Source organism: Nycticebus coucang, chromosome 10, assembly GCF_027406575.1.
Source record: "Nycticebus coucang isolate mNycCou1 chromosome 10, mNycCou1.pri, whole genome shotgun sequence".
In the NCBI taxonomy this organism is placed as follows: domain Eukaryota; kingdom Metazoa; phylum Chordata; class Mammalia; order Primates; family Lorisidae; genus Nycticebus; species Nycticebus coucang.
The window spans coordinates 61,023,968-61,033,579 of NC_069789.1; positions in this window are offsets into that span (position 1 = coordinate 61,023,968).

A 9,612-nucleotide genomic window follows, 5' to 3' on the forward strand; every position below is an offset into this window, starting at 1 on the left:
TTACGGGCATGAGCCACTTTGGTTTGCTTTGTAATCTGTTTGTGATCTGTTTCTTTTGACTCTTTTTCAACTTAGAGGTTTCCCTCAAACATCCAGTGATCCTTAAATGCCCATTTATATGTATGAATTAGAGGCACTAACAAACTAATTGGAAGGACTCTGTTTCATGGACCGAACTCTAGGTTGTTCAGGCTGGGATCTTTCTCCCAGGCTGCTTGTTCCCCGCATCAGAATCCTCAAGTCTTCTGCCAAGAAGTATGAACAAGGCTGGAGCATTTCTAGAGCAGAAGTGGGAGAGTGTGTGTGTCTCACCCTCTGGTTTGTGAAGTTTCCTTAATTCTCTTATTTCTCTTACTGTGCCCCTGCACTCAGCTGTCCCTAAATCCCAACACTCTAGATGCTGTCCCAATCCCAGCCTTTCATTCTTCTTGAGAGAACACCTTTCATTCTTCTTGAAGGCCTGGAGCCTGGGGCATTTATGAGTCTGCTTTGAAACCACTGGCATGATCACCAAAGACTTCTGTTGCCTGACATTGCTGGGAGGCAGGAGCTTCTAGGACATGGCACTGCTGGTCCCCTCCTTTTGTCTGTTTCTCCCTCAACCTCTGTGATATCATGCGGATCTTGTGCCGGTCCCATCTGTTTTTCTCTCCCCATCTGAATTCCCTCCTGTGCCTCCTGTGCCATGCCCACACCCCTCAGGTTCATCCTCAACCTTCTTCCCTTCACTTCCCTCCCTTCCTCCTTCCTTCTGTCTCCATACCCTGCTGCTCCTCTGATCCAGCCACATGTTTTTTTTTTGTAGAGACAGAGTCTCACTTTATGGCCCTCGGTAGAGTGCCGTGGCCTCACATAGCTCACAGCAACCTCCAACTCCTGGGCTTAAGCGATTCTCCTGCCTCAGCCTCCCGAGTAGCTGGGACTACAGGAGCCCGCCACAACGCCCGGCCATTCTTTGGTTGCAGTTTGGCCGGGGCCAGGTTTGAACCCGCCACACTCGGTATATGGGGCCGGAGCCCTACTGACTGAGCCACAGGCGCCACCCCCAGCCACATGGTTTTAAATGGCCTGATGAATGGATGAGTCCTGGTCTGCCTCTCCAGCTGCCATCTCCTATTGAGCTCTATACGAGGTTATCCAACTAACCAGCTTCTGTACATTGCCACTTGTCTGTCCCCTGTGTATCTTCCATTTCCCCTGTCCAAAATGGAACTTGTCATCTTCATCCCAAATCAGCTCTTCCTCAGTGATAGATTCAACTTGTGATCTAAGGCACATGTCCATCCTGTTGACAAAGCCAGAAAATTGGCTTAGATTCTTCTCTTTCCTACCTCTCTGCCTCTGCCCCTTGCCTTCAGCACAATCTGCCTGTCAGCCAGTGCTGCCTGTTGACCCTGAGTCCTTGCTCCATACTACTGCTGCTGCCTTAGTTCCTCCTCAGCAGGCACTCCTTATTACTTTTACTATTTTGTTATGTTATTCATGTGTTGTTTACATGTATTATAAATTGTAAATTTTAAATTGCACATGAACTTTATGGCCACCCTACATTTTTATTATATTTGAGCATGATAATTAATACTGTCATTACCTCTATGGTCTTTTGGCCTCCAATCATTCTGCCCTCTAATCCAGTTTGAATTCTGCAATCTGTGTGAACTTCCTAAAATCCACATCCGACTGTGATACCCTGGCTTATAGTCATTTAGTGGGCCCCAGTTAGCTGCGGGAAGCCCAGGATGCCCAGCACCTGGCATGAAGACTGGGTTTCAAGATGTGTCACCACCTCTATCTCCTCTCCCAGCTTTCTCACCTCCTGCATGTCCATAGCCTTGTCCTTCACACTCTAGCAAGAGCAAGCTGCTATAGTTCCCCGTGTCCCATACTTTTTTCATCCTCCTGTGTTGTAGCCAGTCTGTTCCTTGGATCTCTGATACCCTGTCCCCTTGGTTGCCTGATGTACTCCTATACTTTCTATAAAATCTAGAATCAGGGGTGTGCCTTCTGTGAAGCTTCACTGGAGTCCCCTCTGAGCGAATTCATCACTACCTTCTCAGTAGGATGATAAAACACAAACGTTATGTACTACAAATGTTTGGGAAAGTGTTGCAACAAAGCAGAAGAAGGCTGCCCTTCTGTCTGGATTTTAGTCAAAATCACGAAAAATTGACATTTATCAAGGTCGAAGGCACTGAATATTTTAAGGTGATTGTACCTGGAGATGATAGTGAATGCTGTTTCATTACAGGTGTGAAATTCTTGGCTCCCTGAACTCCCCAAGGCATCCTGGGAACCTCAAAATCCTTAAATAGTGGAAACTGGTAGGAATTTTCTTCATCCCTCGGAGCCTTGGTACGTGCCACACCTTCTGGGGGCAAGACATGATTGCAAGAGGGACTTTACCTAACAAACGCAATAGTGTAACCTGGCTTATTGTACCCTCAATGAATCCCCAACAGTAAAAAAAAAAGAACCACCCCCTTACCCCTCCACACTCACCCTGCTCCACACTGCCCTCTAGTGTTAACCGCATTTTCTTTAAGTTCCATTCTCCTCAGGGTCACCCTTGGCCATGCCCAGAAAGGAGCAGGGGCCACCACAGGTGTTCCTTCCCTGATACAAGATCGCTAAGTCCTTGAAGATGGTTGTGCACACACATACACAGGTTCAGGCACTCTCCGTACCCCATGTGTGTCCTTGAGCGGGCTCCAGCGGGTCTTTGCACCCCTAGAATTGGTGTGCATGAAAGCTCATGGCTTTGAAAAAGATGAGTGCGAATGTTTATGAATTTCAAAAGTTTTCATAAGCAGTTCAACCCCTCTCCCCCCAAAAAGTAAAGAACCACATCACTACTTATCCTCAAGAAAATTCTGGACTGTAGGGAAACCTCACTTCAAGAAAGAAACATTTTCAAAGCATGAATCTTGGGTTTACTGTAACTGCATCACACAACGCTTGTATTAGGTAAACCGTTTTTATTGCTCTCCAAGATTTAGGCCTGGAATCGACCCAGATTACCGTGTTGTGAACAAGGAACACAGGCAGGGAAGGTTCTGGGAGTGACCAAAACTGGGCTGAGACTGGGAACACTTTTCGTTTGCTGTCTGCGTTCCTGAGAGGGGGAGGGGTTGGGATGGGGAAAAGGGCATTCATATACGATCGGCCGCTCTGAGGTTTTCACACACAGGCAATCTTATATACATAGTCGGTCACAAACAAGTCGCCCACCTATTTTCTCTCTCTCTCTCTCTCTTTCTCTCTCTCTGTCTCTTACTCTCACTCTTACACCCCGCCACACACACACACACACACACACACACACACACACACACACACACACACACACACACACACACACACACACACACACACACACACACGTGTGCTGCCTAATGCTCCCTCTGGTGGCAGAAAGAAGAACTTAATCTCATTCTCTCAGGAACAGAAATTCGGCTCCTGGGAACAGGTCTGTCAATGCCAGGGTTTCCTCCCACAGACACACACAGGAAAGAACTGAAACAAAACCCACAATTTTACCATCAAACTGTTTCATGCAGTATCTTAGGGACATTTGATTAAACCATAAAAGCCTCATCACTCTCTAGCAATGGCTGATCTTATAAACAATAACTTGAATATTAAAAATTTATTGATTACTATTACTAGCTGCCATTTTTTAGATGGTAATGTGATAATAATCTGCAAAAAAAAAAAATAGAATAATGGTTCCCAAACTTTTTGGGTTCAGGACTCCATTATAATCTTTATTGAAGACACCAAAGACCTTGAAAATCTATTAGATCTATCAATACAGTATTTTCCATATCACAAATTATAACTGGCTGGGCTTGGTGGCTAACACCTGTAATCCTAGCATTCTGGGAGGCCGAGGAGGGTGGATTGCTTGAGCTCAGGAGTTACAGATCAGCCTGAGCAAGAGCGATACCTCGTCTTTACTAAAAGTAGAAAAATTAGCCGTGTGTTGTGGCAGACACCTGTAGTCCAAGCTACTTGGGAGGCTGAGGCAGAAGGATTGATTGAACCCAGGAGTTTAAGGTTGCTGTGAGCTAGGCTGACTCCAGGCACTGTATGCTGGGCAACAAAGTGAGACTCTGTCTCAGAAAAATAAATAAATAAATAAAATGGAGAAATTTAAAAATATTTATTAACTACCTTAATCATTATAAGTCCATCTTACATGTTTTGTAAGATGTTTTGTCATATGTTATAAATAAATACAAATAAATATTATTTATTGTAAATAAAGCGTTTTACAATAAAATTACAAAATAAAAAATACCTAGCAAAAGGAGTGGCATTGTTTTGTATTTTTAAAACTCCTTAATGTCTGGCTTAATGAAGACAGCTGTATTCTCATATCTGCATTGGCATTCAGTTTGTTGTAATATATGTTAATTGAAATATATAAAAATATCCAGCTCTGGGCAGGCATATGGTCAGAAAAGAGAGAAATATTTTAATAGACTTTGTAGAACATTGTGGATATTTTTCTTGGGTTTTACTTCAAAAACCCAGCAAGTGAGAATTTCTTAGAGATTAGCTACAATGTGCAATCTGAAGCCTATGGATGAAGGATTCACACATTGTTAACATTAAATTCCATTGGTTTGTCTTGCACTGGAGTGGATCTTTTACCCTTGCATGATTTTGTAACATTGTACATTGGTCATTTGGAAGGTAGGGGTGTTCTGACTTAAGCTGATCTTCCCAGTGTTGATGTATTTCATATGATCTATCACCACTTATCTTATCAGAAAAGTCTTTACATATTTGGGAAACTGTCAAGCACACAATGGCAGATAGAACTTTCCCAAGATCTTAAATTTTACTTGAAATCTGAAATTTTATAATGGCAACAAAGATGGTCAGCTGTTTTTTTGAGATTACAGGCTTAGTTTATTTTTGACGAAGTATTTGCCAATATTCAAGTCTGACTAACGATAGCTTTTCAGGTGTTTTTTCAAGTAAAAATGACATTCCATAAAGCCAGAAATGCTGTAGTGCATCATATCTTGGCAACTGCATGTAGCACAAGTGTGCTATGTATGCTAATTTAATACAATTAATCCCATTTTTCCTTCTGCATCAAGGATGCTTGTGAGTAAAACTGCTCCCAAGAATGCATGGTAGGAAAGAATAAGGTACCAGTGGTTTTACCCACCCCTGCTTTTGCACTATCAGCACAAATGACAATCTGATGAATCTGATGATGGCAAGTCATGTATCCCCAGGAGCAGGCAGACTACACCTTGAGAAGCATTAGAAGAGGACAAGCACAAGGTTGTCCATGATGCAGAGGATGTGTCTGTCTTAGGAGGCCTGACACCAACGGCTTCTCCTGCTTTGGCTGGGGAAATTAATTTCACCCCTAGTCCCTGACCCCCTGTTCTGTTTCCTACCTCTGTTCCAACAGTTACCACTCTGGGTGTAGTTATGTGTCTACAGAACGTTTTCCTAGCTGGGCTGACAGCTAGCACTAGGAGAGCAGGGCTTCGAATTGTCAGTTCTCCTGGAGCCGAGTCCTCTGACAAGAAGAGAAGGATGAGAGGTGTGGCTGGAAGTCTGCGTGTGGAAGGAAGCAAAGGGGGAACACTTCTCTCTTGCACAGACAGGAGTGCAGCCGTTTCCTGTCCCTTCTGCTCCAGCATGAAAAGGAGTGAGCCATTGGCCATGTGAGCCATGTGCGAGCCAATGGATGCCCTCGCCTCAAAAGGAGGCTCAGTCCAGCCTCAGGGTTTTGAAGTGTTTGTCCCATATGGCCGAGATCTTGAAGAAACTTCATTCAACCTGCTGACCTCAATTCTGTCCTTCTGGCAAAATAGCCGTGGTGGAGGCAGGAGTGTGAATGGATGGAGGAAGAGGCTGGGGTCTGTGGAGCTAAGTGTTTTGGAGAAGAGTGGTGAGGTGGAGTGGGCAGGGAGGCTGGGTCACCAGACACAAAGGTAGGGCCCTTTGTCTGTGTTCATGCCTGCTTCCCCCACCATACTCCTGCCCCTGCTTGGGAAAGGAGGAGGGTGTGGCCATTGTTTGTGGTGACCTCCCAGCGGCTAAGTTTAACATCAACAAAGGCCCAGCTGCCCAGCTGTTGTTTCTATGTATGTGTTGGAGGGAAGAGATGTTTATCACCTGCTTCCAAGGTCAATGAGTGGCTGTGCCTGGTACTCCCTAGGGAAGAGGGCAGCTGGTGCCTGGACACTCCAGGTGCCAAGAACTTGAACAAGAACATGGCTTCCCAGCCAGCCCTTTCCCTATACCCTTAGTCACGACCTCTGTAACCTATATCAGGGCCCTGAAGAACAAGCAAGGATCTCTCATGAGCCGTCAGAGCCAAGTTTCTGCACAGACTTTGGTCAGAAGGTGCCTGTATGTGTTGTCCACTTGTCCATTTGTTTATTCAATGAGCAATTATTGAGCACCTACTATGTATCAGGCACTGTGCTGGTCGCTGATAATAAATAAGACATGGTATCAGTGCTCACATTTCTTCCAGACTAGTAAGTAGATGACTTCAATACTATGGATTCAGTGTAGGGAAAGCAGGACCTCTAGTGGCTGTGGGGACCAGACACGGGGCTCCTCCTTCAGTCAGGTGCTCAAGCTGGACTCGAACTCTTGAGCTCAATCCACCCACCTCCGCCTCCTAAAGTTCCAGGATTATAGGCATGAGCCATATAATTATAGGCTATTCTGGGGATTTCTGGAGAGGCAGGCTGTTTCACAGGGACCTGCCAGGGCACTGCCAGCCCCAGGCTTAGGGTATGAAGGCTCAGGGGCAGCACTGGAGAGCCAGGGGTGGAGGTGGGCCTGGTCTTGGTGTTCCCCTCCTCTGTCACAGCCTGGGGCTGTGGTGGTGGGGTGCGGGAGGAAGTCAGAAGGAAGGGGAGGTGTTGTGGAGGGTACAGAGTCTGAGCAATACAAATACAGAGCTGAACAACACAGGTTCTACCCACCCCCAGGGCTGAAAGTTGCTGAGATGCACGGAGCCCTCACACCCCTCCCTCCTTGGCTTCGTTCAGCCTTCACCAGCCCCACCTGGCACGGCTGCATTCTGGTCAAGGCTGCCTCACACTCTCTCTGGGCACCTCCTTGTGTCTCAGTGCTGAAAACAGTGGCTAATCCCATTTGTTGCTACACAGTCAAACTCCTTACAATAAGGTACATGAAGAATCAGGAATTCAAAGCGTCAGTTAGCATTTTAATGTTACAATGCATTATAGAGAGCTTTGGAGGCCGAGGCTGGTCAATTACAAATTCCCAGGGGAAACCACAGTGCTGGCTGAAGATGAAGTAATAACTAACCATGGCCCCTGTTTATAGAACACCTGCTCTGTGGCAGACGCAGGCCTGCTTAAGGAGCATGAGCTTTGGTACCTGAGATGTGGATACAGGTCTCGGCTGTGCCTCTTCCTTCCTGTGGGGCATCAGGCAAGTCACCTAATCACCATGAGTCTGTTTTCTCATCAGTAAAATGGAGTTTATAAATAGAGTTCTTACCTCACTAGGAGGCTTCCGTGAGAGTGTTCAAAGAACGACTGTAACCCCTGTTCAGCATTTGCCTCATGCCAGATGTATGCAATGCCCTTTACACACATTACCTCACAGCAAGCTCACAGCAGCCCTCTGAGGTGGATACTCTTATTATCCCCATTTTACAGATGAGTATGTGGAGGCTCAAAGGGTCAAATTGCTTGTTACCCTAGCAAGCATTCCTAGTAAGTGGCAGAGCTGTCTGCTTCTAAAGTCGTGTGCTGACTCACTGCGCTATGCTGTCTGTAATGCCACATGCCTTAATGGTGAGGCTGATCTGTGGCAAAAAATTGAGGGTGAAAACCTTTTGGATTCTTTGTTCCTTCTGCTCTAGTCTCCTCAGCCCCTGGACCTGTCCCTTCTCAGAACTCAGCTGGAGGAAACCTGGCCCTGGAACAACTGAGGAGCTTGAGGTGGGAGTGGGTGGAGAAGTGGGGAGCAGGCTCGTGGTTGGCTGACACTTAGGCATGACCCCTGATGGCTGGGGGCTGGGGGAGGGCCTGTGGCAGGAGGGGCTGCTGGGAGGATAGATGGGCTGAGCTTGTCACTTGCTAATTTGAGCTCCTCTGCTTCTCAAACCATGCCAGAGCAGCCAGTGCTGACAGGTGTCAACTACTGAGGTAACAGGCCCTGACTCCACAGCCTATGGCCTTACAAGGCTTAACTCCTCTGTCCAGACACTATCTTCCCTTGCCCCGTGGACTCCCAAGCCCTGGGAGGGACAAGGGTTAACACCAGACACCAGTGAGACCAGAGGGTGGAAACTCCTCCACGTCTTCTCCTTTCCCTGACCCTCGCTCTGAAGCCCTCCTCTTTCCTGGACTCCCCCCTGCCTTGCCAAGTTGGGCCAGCTCATTCTTTCTCCTCCTGGCAATTGGCAATCTTTCCATCACATCCATCAAGCAGAGCAGTTGCAGAAGATCTGAGAGGGCACCAACCTTGCAGGCCTGGATTCTGGTCAAGGCTGCTTCATACTCTCTGAATTTTCAAAGAGGTGAAGAAAAGGCCACTAGCCTTTTCCCAGGGAGGGGGGGTCTCCATGGAAGCCAGGAGTACCCTCCCATCACTGCACACCCTTAGCCCAGTTTACCAAGGAGGAAACCAAGGCTCAGAGAGCACACCATGCAGTCTTCAAGGCCTGCAGTAAGGTTAGGGCTAATGGCAGGAAGAGGGAGGAAGGCTGGGCTCACTGATTCAGGCTTGGAGCTGGAGCTGAATAAGGTCAGTTTTAGCATTTGGCATGCTGAGTGCAAAATGGACTAAAAGAGGGCAAATGGCTACCTCAGTAAACCAAAGAAGAGGATAAAGAGCAGGAAGATGAAGGTTCTAGTAGGTTAGGGCCAGGGCTGCCCAGAGGGCTCCCCTCTTAAGAATACCTGGCTAGCCAAGCCAGGGGGCTGAAATGAAATGCATCCTGCACTTGGCTGGAGAGGCCATTTATCTGTGGGGCAGCACCTGGAGGGGGTGCTGTTGTCCATTGCATACAAAGAGCACCTATGGGTCGTTGGATACTCTGAAGGGGTTAAAGGCAGGGACAGGGATAATTTAGGGTTAAAAGAAGGGACAGTGTTAGGTTTAGAATTGGGCTAAAGTTAAAGCAGTTACTTCTGCTTTAGGGGCAGTGTCAGCAAAGCCCTGGCTGGGAGCTAGAAGACCTGACCCACTCACCATGTGGCCTCTCCTCTTGAGACTGTGGTTTCCTGATGGGCACACTGACAGGACTGGATGATCTTCCTGCTCTGATGTCCTGTGATCCTCTCAGGGCTGGCTTTTGGGAAGGCCAGGCTTTGGTGGGGCTGGATTCTGTCCAGCAAAGCATGAGGCTCTGCTTAGGTTGCCTTGCCCCAAGGACACAGACGCTCAACCTGGGCTGGGTTTTCCTACTGAGCCTCCCAAGCTCACTGTTTTCCTGGCTGGTCCCAAACACAGTTGGAACATGAAGTCCTGAGCCCAGCAGGGTGCTGGAGAGTGTATTAGCTTCTTATTGCTGCTATAACAAATCATCACAACCATGTGATTCAACAAAATAAGTTTTTTACCTTTCAGTTCTGGATAGCAGGATTC